Source organism: Lutra lutra, chromosome 8 (assembly GCF_902655055.1).
Source record: "Lutra lutra chromosome 8, mLutLut1.2, whole genome shotgun sequence".
In the NCBI taxonomy this organism is placed as follows: Eukaryota; Metazoa; Chordata; class Mammalia; order Carnivora; family Mustelidae; genus Lutra; species Lutra lutra.
The window spans coordinates 29329383-29350077 of NC_062285.1; the positions used below are offsets into that span (position 1 = coordinate 29329383).

Below are 20695 nucleotides of genomic sequence, written 5' to 3' on the forward strand. Positions count from 1 at the left end.
CACTAATTCTAACTGTAATCTACATTCTCTAATCATTTATGAACAAAAGCAAATCAATTACTGGAATAGTAAATACCCTAACCAGCCAGAGAGAAAAAAATTCAAAAATTAGAAGTGAAAACTTTCCTTCTTTTCATGACTACCTCAAACCTCCTTCACTTTCTTAGAAAGGCTCACTAAATATGTCTCAGGCACTAACCAAGGGCCAGGCGCTGAGCTAGGTTCACTTACCTAAGAACTTTTTTGAAAGTGGAGCTGAATTTCAATAACCCTGTACCCCTTATTTTCTAAAATGATCAAGAGTACTAATGAGCTTTATAAAAGCCAATTATACAAGTTTCCTTTCCTAACATAAACAGATAAAAAGGACAGTATTGTTATAGTTGGGTTATGAAAAGAAACTCCTAGCTTACTTTGTTTCCCTCTTATGTCTACCTCAGGAGGGCCACAATTCTTGTCAGACTGAATCCCACAAATGCAAAGAAATAACGAGTCTTTATATCCGGATACGTTAAAAATTCTCACCCCCTCTGCCAAAGTCTGAAATAGATATAAGCTCTAAACTGGCTTGAGAAATCCAGGGATTCATTTTTATTTCTTTTTTTTTTTTTTTAAGATTTTATTTATTTATTTGACAGAGAGAAATCACAAGTAAGCAGAGAGGCAGGCAGAGAGAGAGGAGGAAGCAGGCTCCCTGCTGAGCAGAAAGCCCGATGCGGGGCTCGAACCCAGGACCTGGGATCATGACCCGAGCCGAAGGCAGCGGCCTAACCCACTGAGCCACCCAGGCACCCCTTCATTTTTATTTCTGTATCAATTCCAAAATAGTTCAGTACCTCAGAGAGAGTACTCAAGCCTCCAAGTGATCACAGCATCTCGATATTGCTACAACTCAAGTCAAATCCCAACCACGAATGTGTTGTGCTGAATTGTGTTTCCCAAAAAGGTATGTTCAAGTCCTAACCTCAGGACCTGTGAATGTGACCTTATTTGGAAACAGGATCTTTGCAGATGTAATCAATTTAAGTGAGGTCATACATGATTAGGTGGGGCCAAAACCCAATGACTGGTGTTTTTATAAAGAGAGGGTGATTGGAAGCAGGGAGAGAAGACACACAGAGGAAAAAAGGCTACCTGACAGCAGAGGCAGAAACAAGAGTGAAGCAGCTTTAAGGACTGCCAACCGCTAGCTTGGCAAAGCTAGGAAGCTAGGAAGAGGCAAAGAAAGATCACTTCCTAAAGCCTTCATAAAGGGAGCAGAGCCCTGCCAATGTCTTTATTTTGGACATCTAGCCTCCAGAACTGGGAGAGGATAAATTTCTATTGTTTTAAGCCACCCAGTGTGTGGCACTTTGTTATAGCAGCCCTAGGAAACTAATATTCAATCATTCCCCTCAAGACAACTTTTTCTCTGTAATAGACAAAGCCCATAAGCCCAGATGACAAATAAATTATTGATTCAATTTCGGTAACAGAAATTTACTTTCTAGACAAACTACCTGGATAACAAATTTAATATAGTAATGTTTCAAAAAAAAAAAAAAAGAAAGAAAGAAGGAAAGAAAGAAAAAGAAAAAACTTACCTTAAAAGAAATAAATATCCAGTATTACACTTAGACCTATAAAAAAAAATAAAGTTCATTAATTTCAAGCAGGATTGCTTTAAAAAGGCTAATAATGTAACGTTGCTCTTGCTTTAGAATAGCTGTAATGGATTGCTCACATTTTTATAATAGCTCCAATGTTACAGATCACAATTGTGTTGCATGCCATCCTCCAAACTGTACCCCAAAAAAAGGTATGCGTCAACACTACCCCCTTCTACTTCACTTACACGTAATTTCAACTTCATTTCTGCCCTTTATTTTTTATTCTAACAAATATCTTTTAAATTTTCTAGTAATATGAGAAACAACTTTTGTAAAATTGTTAAAGTGACAGAATACGTTTTCAAGTTTATGGTACTGAGCAGATAGACTGAAAACAAATACTAAAAGCTACTGGGAGTCCTAATATATTTCCCCACAGACTATTTACTAATTATAAATAGAGAAATATGCCCCAAATAAGAGAAATGCAGCAGTCATGAGCTTAACCAAGTGACAAACTTAATTACACCAACAGTGGGACAACCTGGATGATATATGCTTCCTAATGTGATGTACACAGTGTCACCTAAGTTGTACTCTTGTCAAAAACATTTTAGGGGTGCCTGGGTGGCTCAGCGGGTTAAAGCCTCTGCCTTCAGCTCAGGTCATGATCCCAAAGTCCTGGGATCGAGCCCCGCATCGGGCTCTCTGCTCAGCAGGGAGCCTGCTTCCTCCTCTCTCTCTGCCTGCCTCTCTGCCTACTTGTGATCTCTGTCAAATAAACAAATAAAATCTTAAAAAAAAAAAAACAAAAACAAAACACTTTAAAGCTAAGCTAATTATTAGAAAACAATTCCAAAGTGTAAGACATCCTATTAGATAACAAATCTGAACTCTCCAAAAAATTCAATTTCATAAAAAATGAAAAAGGGAGGAAGATTCTTCTACATTAAAAGAGACCAATGGGGGCATCTGGGTGGCTCAGTGGGTTAAAGCCTCTGCCTTCGGCTCAGGTCATGATCCCAGGGTCCTGGGATAGAGCCCTGCAATGGGCTCTCTGCCCAGTGGGGAGCCTGCTTCCCTTTCTCTCTCTGCTGCCTCTTTGCCTACTTGTGATCTCTGTCAAATAAATAAAATCCTTTAACAAATAAATAAATAAATAAAATAAAAAATAAAAGAGACCAATGAACCACAGAAACCAAATCCACCTAGTGTTCTACAAGGTACCTAAAACTTACCATATCCAAAAGCTACTTTCTGTCTTTAGCCCACACGGGGCCCAGCCAAGTCTGCATGGTCTCCCATGGCATAGGAGTAATACAGATTCTAACCTTCCAAATGTTCAGCCTTTACTTTCGTTTCCAGGATGTCAATCACAATGTGCTTATGTGCACTACGTGCTTTTACCCAAATAAAAGTTTTTCGCTACAACTTTTTAAAATTCCACACTTAAGTACTTATCCTCAGGTGATTTTTTTCTTTTTCTTTTTCTTTCCAGGAAGTAATAAAATAACTTAAGCAACATCTCTGAGCTCAGATGTATATAATTAGTCAGATATTTACCCACATGAATGGAGAAAAGGAAAGTATGAAGAATAACAAGAAAACCGTAAGTCACACTAGGAGCAGAGAAGCCAGGCAGTGGGGAGCAATGATAGGTTAAAAGCCAGTCTGAGTTCAGCCTCTTTCACTGCAAGGCTTTATGACTACACCTTGCCCAGTGACTAAAAAGCTAAGTATGAAGGAGGAGTTAGGGGGAAAAATAAGTCAATTCACTATGTTCAACATGAGGCACATAATCTAAAGCTTTAAAGAAAATGAGACTGGAAGGACCAAGGAAAATGGAGACGTAGACAAAAACTTCTATACAGAAAAGGCAGCTGGGTATTAAGGCAAGCGATATGAGCAAGAGTGGACACAATGGGATAAGAATAGGAGAACTGGAGCCAAGATCATTTTCTAGTTATAATACTGGAGTGGTGAGATGGGGAATGAAACTGGGAAGTCCCTAGGAGACACTATTAAAATTATAAACTTCTAAAAAGTCACACAGCAGGAATTATGTATCACAACCCAAGATCTGGGAAAAGTTACATAAAACAAGAAAAAAAGCCTTATTATAAGCTATGGGTTCAAAGAAAATTAAAATTGTGGGGTAGTTCTAGAAACTCAGATCTAAGTGAAAATCATCTGCAAATATCTAAGTTATGTTACCTAATTTTATTTAAAAATATAAACTATATTTTAAAAAATTTTACCTTTTTAACTTTTCATTTATTTTTTTTAACTTTTCATTTGTTTATTTCTCTATTTTCCAAACTTGTGGAAGCTAGTCTTCTCTTTAGACTAGGTTAACACTGTTTATCCTGATATCTTACCCTCTCAAGTATTTTGGTTAGATTCCTTACTGATCCAACTATAATGCTCTGAAGGCAACTCTCCTCCAGTTGAAATATGTTCTATACTCATCACCATACTCCTTTATCCATCTTCATCACGAGGTCACTTACAACTAATTACCCAACCACCAATACATATAAATTTTCTCATACCTACTGCCCAGTACCAACCACTGATCTACTTGGCAGTTTCATAAATAGCCATGAAGGCTTTCCATGCCTCCTACCAGTCTTCTCCTTCCTCATGTTTCAACAAGAACAGATATACACAGAGATAAACACACACACAACTGCTTACATCTTTTACTTCTCTTCCCCCACATCTGATTCAGAACTTCCTACCAGGCTATTTTAAAATCTAATGGCCTCCTCCTTTTTCTGCCATTTTTTCTCCTTTTCTTTCCTACCACAAATTACATAACTCAGCACATGTTATCTTCCTCCCCCAGGACATCTGTTTTAATCAAGTACATCTCTCAGCATTATATCCTTACTAGGTATATCCAAAAAGTAAACAAGTAAACACAATCTTAAGAGACATATAGTAAATGCACCCATAATTAATAAGTGTACAATTTTTTTGGAATGAATCTACACATTAAGCCTAATACACAGATGTACAACCAATTTAACAATTCTAGTGCTATTAGCAACAAAATATTAATATAGCCTCACACATAAATATTAACCAACTTAAAAATACAATTTAAGCCATTATTCTTTTTTTTTTTTTTAAAGATTTTATTTATTTGACAGAGAGAAATCACAAGTAGGCAGAGAGGCAGGCAGAGAGAGGAGGAAGCAGGCTTCCCGCTGAGCAGAGAGGCCGATGCGGGGCTGGATCCCAGGACCCTGAGAGATCATGACCTGAGCCGAAGGCAGAGGCTTTAACCCACTGAGCCACCCAGGTGCCCCTTAAGCCATTATTCTTGACGTGAAGTTCTCCAAGAAGATTTAAAAGTACTTGTTTAAGGGGCGCCTGAGTGGCTCAGTGGGTTAAAGCCTCTGTCTTCGGCTCAGGTCATGATCCCAGGGTCCTGGAATCAAGCCCTGCATCGGGCTCTATGCTCGGCGGGGAGCCAGCTTCCCCCCTCTCTCTGCCTGCCTCTCTGCCTTGTGATCTCAGTCTGTCAAATAAATAAATAAAAAGTGAAATCTTTAAAAAAAAAAAAAAAAGCACTTGTTTAAAACGAAGAATCCCTGAACAGGCCTCTACTAAAGAAATCAATTAAACTTAATGAGCACAACAAATAGTTAAGGACAATTCCAGTATTAAGTTTCAGAGTAAGAAATTACACTAAATAATTTTGTAAACCATATACTTGTACAACAAGAAATCATAGGCCACTAATGAGCACTTAGTTTTTCATAATGCATGATCCCTATTTTCTAAGAATAAAATAGTACAGAATATAACACATTTATTAGGTCTAAAGAAGAAAAGAAAAATACAGTAACTGATATTATCAACTATTCTAGACATAAGGAAATAGCAAAAATGGGGACAGCAGAGGGATACAGGAAATAATTGGGTAACTAGAAAGCAGGACAGAACACAAACATAAACTAGTAAAGGAAATTCAAAACCAAGATTTAAATCTGAAACAAAAATGAGGAAACAACAAAAGCAGCATTTGGGGAAGCAAGCATAGTCTACTAAAAACGATATTTGCATGGGGTATTTTAAGGCAATTTGTGCCATGAAGTCTTAGTCAGAAATGAGGGTGGACACGACGACTTTTTTTTGAGTTGTTACAAGAATGGAGAAACTATTCTTATTTAAAGGAGAAGAAATGTGACCTTGGGTTTAACAATGAGTTTCAAGATAAACCACCAAACACACAATCCATTTAAAAAAAAAAAAATAGGGACGCCTGGGTGGCTCAAATGGTTAAACATCTGCCTTCAGCTCAGGTCATGATCCCAGGGTCCTGGGACTGAGTCCTGAATCAGGCTCCTGGCTCAGCAGGGAGTCCGTTTCTCCCTCTCCCCTTGCTCAAGCTCGCTCGCGCGCTCTCTCTCTCTCTCTCTCTGTCTCAAATAAATAAATAAAAACTCTTTTTAAAAAATTAGAACTTTATTAAAATTAAAAACTATTGCTTTGTGGAAGACACTGCTAAGAGAATGAAAACATCAACCACACGCAAGGAGAAAATACTTCCAAAGCACTTATCTGGCTAAGGATTTGTATACCAAGTAAACAAAGAACTCTTAAAAGTCAACAAAAAGAACTCAATATGGAATAGGTTCTGAATGGAATGGAAAAAGGATATGAAAAGATACCATGAAAGAAAACACAGATGGCAAATAAGCGCATGAAAAAGTGCTCAACATTATGTCATTAGGGAATTACAAATTAAAACAAGACACACAGCACACACCTATTATAATGGCTACAATCCAAAAAACTGACAACACCAAGTGCAAGTGAGGATGTAGAACAACAGAACTTCCATTCATAGCCTGTAGGAATGCAAAATGGTTCAGCCACTTTGAAGACAGTTGAGCAACTTCTTACAAAGCTAAACATGGTCTTCCCATCTGATCTAGCAATCACCCTCCAAGGTATTTACCCAAATAAGTTGAAAATTTATGTTCACAAAAGGCCCTGCATGCAAACGTTTACAGTTGTTTTATTTATAACTACCAAAAACTGGAAGCAACCAAGATGTCCTTCAATAGGAGAAAAGATAAACTGTGAGACATCCATACAATGGAATATTATTCAGTGATAAAAAATAAGGTATCAAACTAAGAAAAGATACAAATTAATCTTAGATATATTTTGCAAAGTGAAAAAGGCCAGTCTGAAAATGCTACACACTGAATGACTTCAAGTGTATCACATTCTGGGGAAGTCAAAACCATAGAAAGAGTGATTGCCAGAATGGGAGTGTGGGAAGGAGCATTCCGTAAGCAAAGCACAGGAGATTTTTTTAGATCAATAAAACTATCTTGTATGATCCCATAATGGTGGATATATGACACTGTACACTTGTGAAAACCCATTAATCTTTATAACACAAAGCACGAACTTCCATGTACGCAAACTTTAAATTCAGGAGGTTGGGGGAATCACAGGATTTCCCAAGAAAGCAGGTGAGACAAGATAGTCTAACAATACAACAAATACATGGAACAACCTCTGGAGAAGGATGCTGGAATTATCTTGGAAATAAGTGAGGTCTATTAAGAATATGGGCAAAAGAACACAAGTACTCTATTCTAAGCTGATAAAAACATTTCACATGGGGGTATAAGTCAAAAACTCTGGTACTGCCATATATATACACTAAAATCAAATAATTAATTAAATGGAATTCGGATGATGGGAGCCAGGTTTCTCGATGATTGAGTGGGAAGTTATAATCCTGTGGAAAAGATTAGAATGATCCATGGATTAGATGTGGAGACATCAATATGAATTCATTTTTAGCTTACTACAGATAAAGTTACATAAAGGTGATTTCATAAAGAAATATTACAGAGGGGTGGGAGGAAGGGGTAACAGGATGATGGGTATTAAGGAGGTCATGTGTTGTGATGAGCACTGGGTGTTATAAATAACTAATGAATCACCTAACACTACATCGAAAACTGATGATGCATAACTGAACATAATAAACAACAACAACAAAAAACAGGAATATTACAGATATACCTCTATATATTGCTTAGTATACACATGCATATTTCTTTCTGTCAGCAAAAATGACAGCCTAGCAGCAATAAGTATACCTAGCATCCAGATACAGTTTCTAATATCATTCCCCAAGGAACCAAGGCTCTTGGAGAAATGGCTGATCCGAGTACTGTGGCAGAAAATACACAAGATGAGCCCAGAGCATCTTATAATGACACACTGACCCTTCCCCTCTGGATTTTAAGGATTCGATTTAAATCCAAATTAAAAGTGATACCATGCATATTTTATACTCATATTAAAATACATTACATTATGCCGACATATGTTTGAATAATTTAAATAAACTCATGCTTCTTTAGTTACTTTATCACATTGCATTTATGGAGAATCCATGCCTGGTTTTCTTATCAAAACATGAATTACAATTATTTAACAGGTAGTAGGATTCTCTATTATCAATGGTTATTATATTTTCAAAATCATTCTAAAACAATCTCTATGTGGAGAGTAAATACTGATCTAGCTGATATACGACAGCAGAAAGTTAGGAGCCTACTGTATTAAAAATTTCACACACACAGTACTTAGTATAGCACCCTGATCAAGAGCTTTCAGACCAAAAAGGACTAAAGATTAAACTGGAATTTATTCCCTTCAGATCCATTTGCACACACTAAGAGTTTTAATGTGGTGGTGCAGGATACCAGGAAGATAGCCTATAAGGTAAAAACAAACAAACAGAACTTGTAAAAAGTCTAAGGAACAAAAAGGTTTTCTTGAGCCAGTAAGTTAACTTCCTCTCCCTTCAGATTCTCCTACTTCATAAGCACCTATATTGATAATGGCTCCATACTAACCTTTAAAACCACCCTTCTTTGATGATCAATTCTGCTTCCATATTTTTCAGTTTTGTTTTGTTTTTACTCTCTTCTAAATGCACTCCAACCAATGGATTCTTCTATACCCTCAACACCTGAGTCCCATTTTTAAAATTTCTTACTAAGTACTTTCAAAAATAATCATTTTTAATCGAAAATAAAAAAACAAAGATGGGCACATGCGTGGCTGTTAACCATCTGCGTTCAGCTCAGATCATGACTGGGATCAAGCCCCATGTGGGGCTCTCTGCTCAGTGGGACCCTGCTCTCTCTGTGCGGCTCCCCCTGAGTGTGCTCTCTCTTTCCCTACCAAATAAATAAAATCTTTAGGGGGAAAAAAAAAACAAAACAAAGAAAGAAATTAACTTTTTTTACAGTTCACATAAATTTGATCTTGCCTCTGTGGCATCTCACCTGCCCACCATTTTAGTAAGAACACCTTGATTTTCCTTTGGGGAAGCACCCACACTCATGATCTCAGACCATACCATTACACAAGTTGTCATACATTAATCAGAAAATCATAACCTTGGTCTTTATAAAGCTTAATAGGATTTCTAGCCCTCTAATAACTTACTCTAGAAGAAAAAGTTCATTTTCTTCACAACCCATTCAGATATTCCTCCAAAACTATACACATTACCCTCTTAAAGAAATCTTTGAAATGACTATTTACATTCAATTACTTTCAAATGTTTACCAAATCCTTTGCTTTAAAAAAAGATATAATCTACAAAACAGAGGCAAATACAATTGTAGGGATTTAACATCTGGCCATTGCAAAGTTCTAGTCAGACATCAGTAACTTAAAATTTAAAAAAAGGAAAAAAAAACTATTCTTTTTAATGCTTAAATGATGCCAACCTACTCCAAATTAACAATGTGATAAGAGCCACTATAGGTAAAGGACTTGAATAGATATTTTTCCAAAGATGATACACAAATGGCCAATAAACACAAGGAAAGATGCTCAATGTCACTATCATTAGGGAAATGCAAATCAGAACTTCAGTGACACCACTTCATACCAATCAGGATGGCTATTGTAAAGAACAAACAAAACAAAACAACAACCAAGGGGCACCTGGATGGCTCAGTGGATTAAAGCCTCTGCCTTCAGCTCAGGTCATGATCCCGGTGCCCTGGGATCTAGCCCCGGCGTCATCCTCATCATTGTCACCGTCCTCGTCGTCGGGCTCTCTGCTCCAGCGAGCCTGCTTCCCTTCCTCTCTCTCTGCCTGCCTCTCTGCCTACTTGTGATTTCTATCTGTCAAATAAATAAATAAAATCTTTAAAAAACAAAAAAAAACAAAAAACCCCCAAAATAAGTGTTGATGAGGATGTGGAGAAATGGCCCTTAAAAAAAAAAAAATTATATTATTAGAGAGAGAGCGCGCGCGTGCACACGAGAGAGAGAAGCAGACTCTCTGGTGAGCAAGGAGTCCAACGCAGGGCTCAATCCCAGGACCCCAGGATCATGACCGAGCCGAAGGCAGACGCTTAACTGACTGAACCACCCAGGTGCCCCAGAAATTGCCATTCTTGTGCATTGCTGGTAGGAATGTAAAATGGTACAGTAACAGGGGTAAACAGTACAGTGGTTTTTCAAAACACCCAGCAATTCCACTTTGGGTACACATCCAAAAGAACAGGAAGCAGGGACTTGAAAAGATATATGTACATCCATGTTAACAGCAGTACTAATCACAACAGCCAAAAGGCGGAAGCAAACCAAATGCCCATAGATAAATGCCTAATCAAAATGTGGTATATACATACAATACTATTGTCTATATATTACCAAAATAGTCACTACAGACTACAATTTAAATCACCTTATACCTGTCTACTCAAAAACCACAAAAGTCAATAAATCCTCACATAGGTTTTACAGATCCTCTTTCAAAGTAAATTTTAAAAGGCAAACATTCAAACTTTTAGAAAACTGAAAAGTAGCACTTAATGTAGCACATGAATGATGACCTACTACTACTATCAATGCCTCAGAACTTTCTGTCCTCTCCTGGGAAAGAAAACACACCATGATTCTTAATTTGTACTAAAATTTAAGTTACTTTACAAAAGACTGAAAATCCAATAATGCAAGTTAAATCAAAACAAGATATCACATACCTACCACAATAAAGTTATTTTTACAAAACAATACAAAGTGCTGATACCAACAACTGGAACACTCATACAGCACTAATGGAAGTGCTAAAAACGGGACAGCCAGTTCAACAGTCTCCTACAAACATACATTTTCTGGGCCATGAGACAAATCTCAATAAATTTAAAAGGACTGAAATCATACCAAGGTATATTCTCTAACAACTGAATTAAGTTATAAATTAACAAAACATAGCTTAAAACCCACGAATTTGTTGGAATCTAAACAACATACTTCTAATTATCTCACAAGGAAAAGAGGAAATCAAATAGGAAATCTGAACTGAAATGTAAATGAAAACATGACATCTCAAAACTCACGGGATGCAGCTAAAGTAGTGCTCAGAGAAAATTCATAGCACTAAATACCCATATTAGAAAAGAAGAAAGGTCTCAAATCATTGATGTACGCTTCCACTCTAAGAAACTAGATGAAGAGCAAATTAAACCCCAAATAAGCAGAAAAGACATGATAAAGAGCAGAGAAGAAATCAATAAAAAAAAGAGAGAAAAATGTTAGATGAAATCAGAAGCTGTTTTTTTTTTTTCTTTTTTTTTTTTTTTTTAAGATTTTATTTATTTGACAGAGAGAGAGTGATCTTCCCACAGGGCACCTGGGTGGGTCACCTGGTTAGGCATCGGCCTTCGGCTCAGGTCATGGTCCCTAGGTCCTGGGATCAAGCTGGACGGGGAGTCAAGCTCCCTGCTCCTGCTCCCTCTCCCTCTGTTGCTCCCCCTGCTGTGTGCTCTCAAGCATGCACTCTCATGTTCTCTAATAAACAAAATCTTAATAAACAAATAATTTTCCCACCAAGTCCTGGCCCAGATGGCTTCACTAGAGAGTTTTACCAAAAATATAAGGAAGATAATACCTGTTACACAAAGCTTTTGAAGAAAATTGAAAAAGAAAAACATCCCAATTCATTCTATCTGGACACCATTATCCTCATACTAAAACCAGACAAAGACATTATAAGAAAAACTAAAGACCTACATCCCTCATAAATATAGACACAAACTTATCTTCAACAAAGGACTCATATTTAAATATACAGAGAACTGTACAAGTCAATAACACAACTCAATAAAAAATGGGCAAAAGATATAAACACTTATCCAAAGATCTACAGATGGTAAGTAAGACCATTAGAAGATGCCCAATATCTTTAGTTATTAGAGAAATTCAAACTGAAGTCACAAAGAAATAACACTACGCATCCACTAGAAAAACTAATATTTAAGACTGACAATACACCAGTGTTTTCTAGAATGTGGAGCAATCAAAACTCTCACACACTGCTAGTGGACATATAAAATGGTAAAACCACTTAGGAAAAAGTTTGGAAGGTTCTTAAAATTTTAAATATATATCTACCATAGGACCCAGGGAATCTACCCCTAGGTATTCATCTAAGAGAAATGAGAGCACGTATCCACGCAAAGACATGTAGGTGAATGTTCACAGCAGCTTTATTTCTAACCCCAAATTGGAAACAATCCAAATGACCATCAAGAGGTGAATGGAGGGGCGCCTGGGTGGCTCAGTGGGTTAATAAGCCTCTGCCTTCAGCTCGGGTCATGATCTCGGGGTCCCGGGATCGAGTCCCGCGTCGGGCTCTCTGCTTGGCGGGGAGCCTGCTTTCTCCTCTCTCTCTCTCTGTCTGCCTCTCTGCCTACTTGTGATCTCTCTCTGTCAAATAAATAAATAAAAATATTAAAAAAAAAAAAAAGAGGTGATTGGATAGGGGCGCCTGGGTGGCTCAGTGGGTTAAGCCGCTGCCTTCGGCTCAGGTCATGATCTCAGGGTCCTAGGATGGAGTCCCACCTGGGCTCTCTGCTCAGCAGGGAGCCTGCTTCCCTCTCTCTCTCTCTCTGCCTGCCTCTCTGTCTACTTGTGATCTCTGTCAAATAAATAAATAAAATCTTTAAAAAAAAAAAAAAAGAGGTGAATGGATAAACTAATTGTGGTATATCCACACAATGGGACATCACTCAGCAACAAAGAGGAATTAACTACTAATACACACAACAAACTGGAAAAATCTCACAATAATTTTCCTGAGTAGGGAAAAAAAAAAAAATCCAGACAAGAAAGTGCATACTATATGGTTCCATCTACACACAATTCTACAAAATGCAAACAAATCTGTATTGCTGGAAAGCACATCAATATTGACCAGAAAACAAGGTGATGAATTACCCTTAAGCTCAAGGAAATTTGGAGGGCAAGGTGGGAGTTAGATACGTTCAAATTATACATTTAAAATATATGCAGCTTATTACACAGCAATTATACCTCAATAATACGGTTTTCAAAAAACCCTAATGATATAAATTCAAAGCACCAACTATCACTCCCACATACACAGTAGAATGGCTTTAAATACATAAAAAGGATCTTTCATGTGGTAAGGACGCCAGCAACTGGGATTCTCGTTCACTGCTTGTGGGAATGCAGAATGTTAAAGCCATTTTGGAAAACATTTTGGCAGTTTCTTATAAAGTTATTAAGCATGCATTTACCTTACGATCTAGTAGCCATTGCTTTTCAATACCTCTAGGTATTTACCCAAGAAAAATGAAAGCATAAGTCCACGCAAAGGCCTTATATGAACATTCACAACAGCTTTATTCATAAGTGCTAGAAATCAGCTCAACTGGAATCAACTCAAAGGCTTATCAGCTAATGAATGCCTAAACTAATCGTACATCCATCTGTAAAACAGGAAAGAATACAAACCCTAAGAGATCCTGGGAAAGGGTTGGAGGGGGATGGGCAAATGTAAGGTTAAGGGGACTGGGAGATACAAGCTTCCAGTTACGGAATGAATAGGTCATGGGAATAAAAGGCACAGTATAAGGAATATAATCAATGATATCGCAATAGTGTGTATGGTGACAGATGGTAGCTACACTTGTGGTGAGCAAAGCATAAGGAACAGAGAATGTTGATGGGCGCCTGGGTGGCTCAGTTGGTTGAGTGTCTGCCTTCGGCTCAGGTCATGATCCTGGTATCCTGGGATCGAGTCTCATCTTGGGCTCCCTGCTCAGCGGGGAGCCTGCTTCTCCCTCTCCCATTCCCCCTGCTTGTATGCTCTCTGTCAAATAAATAAATAAAATCTTTAAGAGAGAGAATGCTGAAATGCTATGTTGTACACCTGAAACTAACATAACATTGCATGTCAATTATACTAAAAATAATTTTTTTAAGAGATACCCTTGTGAGAACAGATAGAGAAAATGTGAAAAAGTACTTAGTAAACTATAAAGCATGACACAGAGCATCACATTAATCACTGCTTACTAAAGGAAGTAATGTGGTGATAGGAAGGTACCCACAAATACCATACCATATGAACCTTCTACATCTGGCTTATTTCACTTAGAACAACACTTTTGAGAGTCATCCATGTTGCTGTATGTTACTCTATGTTAATATACACATATTATAACTCAATAAAATAACTCAATAAAACTGATTTTTTTAACAGATCAGTAATATGTAGCAAAATATTGGTATTTTAAAGATACCACTCGAACTGCAAAATGTAATCTAAATTCTTCTGTAGCAAAATAGCACAGAACTCAGGGTTAGGGACCTGAAATTTAAATCTAGAATTTGCCATTTCTTGGCACTCAGATGCTGAGCCCCTTAACTTACCTGTAAAAAGAAACAATATAAATCTCCAAAGATTCTTGTGAAAATGGAAAAGAGAAAAAGTATTCTGTAAACTATAAGGCACGAAACAGAGTATCCACACTAATCACTGCTTAAATCAAAAAAAGGGTAAGTTTCAGGGGCACCTGGGTGGCAAAGTCATTTAGCATCCAACTCTTGGTTTCAGCTCGGGTCATGATTTCAGGGTTGTGAGATCGAGCCCCATGATGGGCTTCACACTCAGTGTAGAGTCTGCTTCAGACTCTCTCCCTCTGCCCCTCCCCACTGCATGTGTGCTCGTTCTTGCCCCCTCTAAAATAAATCTTTAAAAAAAAGTTGTGAGTAGAAAAATAGTGACAAATTAAGTAATGGCTTAAAAAAAACAGTCCCTCCTCAAATGCACATGCCTCTGCCTCTTCCTAGCTATGTGATCTAAGTTACTAAACCTCTCTGAGCCTTGTTTTCTTCCATTTGTGAAACGGAGCTTATTAACAGCAGATACCACATATTGAGAGAATCAAATGAGTAAATACGTGTAAAGCACCTGGTATAATGCTTTACAGATTTTAGATCTTCTTACAAAATACTATTATTTCTATGCTACCAAACCTAAACTTAGCAGCCATCCTACCCATCCAAAGTACAATAGTGTAGGTAGTATCAGTGATCTAGATCAGGGCTTCTGAAACTTCTAGTGAACAGAATCACCTGGAGAGCTTCTCTTTAAAAAAACAAAACAGGGGCGCCTGGGTGGCTCAGTGGGTTAAAGCCTCTGCCTTCGGCTCAGGTCATGATTTCAGGGTCCTGGGATCGAACCCCGCATCGAGCCCCGCATCGGGCTCTCTGCTCAGCAGGGAGCCTGCTTCCCCCTCTCTCTCTCCGCCTGCCTCTGCCTGCTTGTGATCTGTCTGTCAAATAAATAAAATCTTTAAAATAAATAAATAAATAAAAATTAAAAAAAAACAAAACAAAAAACTTTAGATTAGTTCTAGACTTAGAGAATTGTGCAAAAATAGTACAGAGAGTTCCCATATATCCTATATACAATTTCTCCTACCATTAACATCTTATGTTAGTATGGTACATTTATCATATTCAGTGATATATATGAACATATCATATACAGTAACATCCATGTTCTATTCAGTCTTCCTTAGTTTACCCCTAATGGACTTCTTCTGTTCTAGGATCCCATCCAGAATAGCACATACACATTTTGTAGTCATCATCTGTAGTTTTTAAAACACAAGTTACTGAAACCCAGACATTCCTAATGAGAGCACTATTAGGTGGGGCCCAAAAATTTGCATTTCTAACAAGTTCCCAAAGGATGCTGATGTGGCCAATCTAAAAATACATGGAGAATAGCTCTGGTCTAGATTCTAGACTCCAGAAGTGATGCTCAATACAGTAGCCACTAGCCAAATGTGGCTACTGAGCACATTAAGAGTGTCTAATCTAAACTGAAATGCCCCATATATGTAAAATACACCAAGGATTTGAAGACTTAGTCTGAATAAAAGAATCATATTGATTACATGATGAGAAGATAAAAAAAAACTTATTTCACTTGGGTTTTTTCCCCCTATTTTTACTTTTTTACCATGTGAGTACTAAAAAGCTTGAAAATTACCCAAGTGAGGGGCACTTGGCTGGCTCAGTTGGAGGAACACGCAATTCTTGATCTCTGGGTTGAGTTCAAAACCCATGCTGGGTATAGAGATTACTTAAATAAAAATAAAAATAAAATAAGGTTACACAGGTGACTGGCATTATATTCCTATCGGACTGCAGCGTAGTTTGTGGTCCGGGCAGTAGAGCACCAAGGGTATCACCTGGGGACTTGTTAGAAGTTCAGGTGATTCCCATGCACATTAAAGTTTGAGAAGCAATAATTATCAACAGGGGAGGGATACTTAGACACGTCAGCATTTGGCAGTCTGGTTCAAATAAAAAGCTAATCAACTGCAAACTGAAACTGCATGATATTTGTTAAGTCAATAAAAGTAATAGGGAAATGGCTGAATCACAGCAAAGGCATCCACAACTAAGGATGTGGCATAATTAGACCAGTTAACAACTGAAGAAAAGAAAAACCACAAAGATAGTGACCCAATGGGTTCCTCAAAAGAGGATGATATGAAAAGCATGATTTGAAATACAATGATGATATGTGATACCATCATACTTTTTCATGTCTGACTCATTCCACAAAACAGTGCATATTTGCAATTAAAACTAAAAATGTAAATACAAGAGAAAATAAAAGTTTAATTTCACTTTTCTCTCCCACTACTAGAGAAGTGGAATGTCCATTTTGGGCAGATTCACCTTAAGTTACCTTTTCTTAGTACCAATTTTCTCAGGCAAGCAAAATACTGGTAGTGCCACATAATGATTTTACACATCACTGTATTCAGTTTTATTTCAGTCAACTTCGAATTTTTATTACCCTATTATTCTCAGGAATGTCAACTGCACAACTTCAAGTACATAAATTTGTAAAGCCCACGGTCTATCCACCTATTTTTAAAAAGCACCAAACAGAAACTTTCTAAATGAAATGAAAACCAAATGATTAACTACAAATAAGCAGCTGTTCTTCTACAGCATTTATAGTTCATATTTTCACTTGTGCCTCACAACTGGTACAGTAAAAAATAAATAAACACCTAAAGATACATAATTGACTATATACGGGTAACTAATCTTTACCAATAGCACATTAAGAATCAATGAGTTATCGACCTTTTCCAACTTTTATGGCTGATAAAGTACGAACAGAAACCTATCAACAGATACCAGGCATACACATACACACATACAATCTGTTTCATTACACTTAATTGTTTTTCCCAAGAACAAACACCTCCAAAGCAGAAAGCTACATGCAACCGCTGGTAACATATATGCATCCAAGTTGTCTGGTTCTTCAGGGTGCATGGCTCAAAGTTAACTCTTCAGATCCTGCTTTTAGGCATTGTGCTGGGCTCCCAATCCCTATTCTGAAACGTTTCCAAGGCATTTCAAAACAGAGCAGAAGAGAAAACTACTAGCACCAGTAGCCGAATGTCTACTCAGACAAGAAAAGGTACAGAAAGATGACCCATTCTGTAACACACCTTCCTATTGATCAGGTAAGGAACACTGGACACGGACAAATAACTGCTCTAGGCCACTGTTTCCCAAGTTTTCGGATGAAACAGGCATGGCTAGGGGCTAAATACTTTTTAACAACCTTTCACTGAGTCTTCCGAGATCTCAGCTTCGGAAGTGTGACAGAATCTCAACCAGAAGCCGAGCTTTCCTCCACATTTCCTTCCCTTTTGGAATATGTGCATAAATATTCGATAAAAGCTGCTCTCGTGTGTCATAACTAACCATAAAGCAATTCAAGTGTTAGCTGACTTTACCCATCATAAACACTTCACTTGGAATGACATCCGAACTTTCCTAAAGGTATGCTTTAAACATTTTGCTTTAACCTTTGCAAATGCATTGAAAACTGCTGCTACACTCAGAAGGAAAACATCACAAGCCTCTGAGACTGAAAGCCCTGCATTTTTCTGTAATGATGACCCTGCAGACATTTCTTCTCAGAGGGTCTGCAGTAACTAAAGATATAACACGTAAAGGACAGCCATTCTTGGAAGACAATCAACCTCGCTGAAATGGGAGGAGGGCAGCAGGCTTGTAAAGAGTTTTTTGTTTTGTTTTGTTTTTAATTCAAGGACTTTGAGGAGATTGCTCCCAGAAGAGCTACAGTAGCAAGAGTCCATTCAATGGGGCAGGGCACTTCTAAAGACTGCAGAGACAAAAGTACCCGTTTAAGGTCAGCAGTCCTCGAGGGGAGGCCTCAGGTAGGCTCCCTGGGGGGGGCGGAGGTTTACACACCCAACAGCAGTTAGAGAGCGGGCACACGCAGCTGCAGAAGGCGAGGAAAGAGGGCGGCACCAGCCTGCCTTTTACACACACACACACACACACACACTCCCTCCTAGGGGCGGGGCGGGCGGGCGCTGCCCTCACACAGGAAGTCAGGAAACCCGGGGGGCAGAGGAGCCACAACTTCGAGCCATTTAAACCCTCTCGCCCACGTCAGTCAATGGGCTGGCAACGGCTCCCCTTCCCCCCGCGCCCACCCTGCGCCCTGCGCCCCACCCCTCCCGAGACGCTCCCGGCCGCACCTCGCGCGCACCTCGGCGGCGACGCGCCTCCCGCACACACCTCCCCCTAACTCCACCGCCCTCGGCGGGCACAGCCCCGACCGCGGACGCCTTTGTGCAGCACCTCACCAACCTGCCCTCTCTCCACGGGAACCCGCGTCCCGCCACCTTACCGAGAGCACGGCGGCCTCGCAGGAGGCAGCTCCCTCTTGTATTAGCACTGGGTCTGCGGGACGCCGATGCGAGCCTGAAGGGCGCTCACACCGCGGCGGCTGCGGCCAGCCCGTCCCCGCAGGCTGGTCTCCGAGGGAGGGTAAGTTCCAGGGCACGTCGGAGCGCGCCGGCGCGGGGGCGGGGCGGGGCTGGCGGTTCACGTGACGGTAGGGGGCGGGACGAGGCGAGGCTCACGTGACGAACCGGGCTGGCGCCGGGTGAATCGGCGGGGGTGGATCCGGGAGGAGGGGAGGCAGGGGGCGGGGCGGAGGGACTGGATTAGGGACTCGGGCTGGCGAGGTTGCTGCCCGCCAAGTGGGCGTAAGCACTTTGTAAACATGAAGTGGGAAACGTTGAGAGAAAACGCTCAGGAGAAAACAAGTGAAAGGCATAGGGAAAACGGACCCAACAGTAGGATGGCAGGAATGGAGCCCAGGGAAAGAGGGGCGGTGGGCATTGCCCGCACCCTTTCTTGGCCCACTGGCCTGCTGGGAGCTGCTGCCAGACGAGGTCAGTCATTTGTTCACTGCCCCGGAAATCCCGCGGGGAGACTCGGAAAAAGTGTCACACGCCACTTCAAGGGGACGAAATGGAACTCTGGAGGCACTGAGTCCATGTAGTGGGGCCATGCGGAGCTGTCCTGCGCTGGGGCTACCAGGGCAGATTGCTTCACCAGCTGTGCACACTCAAGGATGACCGAGGCCCTGGGGATCCAGGAGCCGGCCGCTCCATGATCAGGCTGCTCCAAAGCAGCATAACCACTCATTAAGCTGCCCACGGGGCCTGCTGTGTGTAAGCCCCAGGGCCACAGTGTCGTTGGCCAAAGTCATCACAGATCGCAGCGTTTGCAGTTTGGCAGCACAGAATCCAGAAGTCAGAGGCATTAAAGGTTTTTCATGTGGGGGTGAGCCTATGGCAGCAGTAGTACTGGACTGGGAATTTGGAAAAGACACCTAGCATCTGCCTTTGTCGCTTCTTGACCTCAGCTGTCAACGGAGTGTTTTGACTGAGCGAAAAGGCTCCTCCTTCTTTTAGCCCCAGATTTAATGACTGTGAGGAAAACTAACTCATAAGTATTAGGTCCTAAGAAACCAGTCATTTAGTAATCAATTGTTGAGTGTGTCTGTTATGGTGCTGGATGAAATTTTAATGATACCAGATTTAAAAAAAAAAAAAAAAAAAAAAGGCAAGGTATGGTTGGGGAGGCACTCTCCGGAATTGGCCCTTTTCTGTTCTTATCTCATACTTAGAGATGCCATTTGTGTCTGGTGTCCTCATAAGCTGAACTTCCTGTTGTTTTTTAATGACTGCAAAGAACCCACTGGGTTACTGGCAAGATTTTAAGAGCTGTAGTTTTCCACCTTCTTATTAAATTAAATTAAATCCATGGGGGAATAGTGCTTAAGTTTAAAATATTTCCCTTTTAGAAAGGAAAGATACAAAAAAAAAAAAAAGCCAAGACCATACTGTCTCTGTCATTGCACTCGCTTTATCACCCTTTCCTTGGCACTGATTTTTTTTTTCCCCGTGTTCCTCAGTTTCTACACGTTCTCTTTTCTATGCCCTTGTTCAGCATATGGAGTAGTGCTCCTATATGCTTCTGAAACTATTTGCCATAGAATCCCTCGTGATCTCTTTCTAGAACCAAAACAAGGAAGACTGTGAAAAGTAAACTGTGCCCTGATGGGAATGTGCTGATAACTTTATCTTCCCTACTCCTCAACCCTGAACTGAGCACCCTTGGTTTCAGGAATAGATAGAACTGAACAGTTTGCATATACTTGCTGATCTGCCTGTGACTCTACTTCCTATTTCACAACATAATCTCAGATGATACCACAATGCCCACAGTATGCTGATCACTACCAACAGCAGATGGAGTCGGATAAAAAGAGCTCTCACCCATGTGTGTTGTTTGAAAAGGACCTGATGGAGAGCTATGCAATCATTTGCAACACTGCCTCTAGTTAGTTTTTA

General features: G+C 39.7%; 1 protein-coding gene across 4 annotated transcripts in view; it reads right to left on the reverse strand.

Moving 5' to 3' along the window:
• Nucleotides 1-18858, reverse strand: part of ARHGAP12 (Rho GTPase activating protein 12) — a 109671-nt gene extending 90813 nt beyond the window's left edge. For all 4 annotated transcript variants that reach the window (XM_047740870.1, XM_047740868.1, XM_047740869.1 and 1 more), the window contains exons 1-2: nucleotides 18679-18858; nucleotides 1584-1619 (exon numbers count right to left, since the gene is read on the reverse strand). The gene's annotated coding sequence lies outside the window, so the exon portion shown is untranslated. The remainder of the gene's footprint in view (nucleotides 1-1583; nucleotides 1620-18678) is intronic.
• Between the last annotated feature and the right edge of the window lie 1837 nt (nucleotides 18859-20695).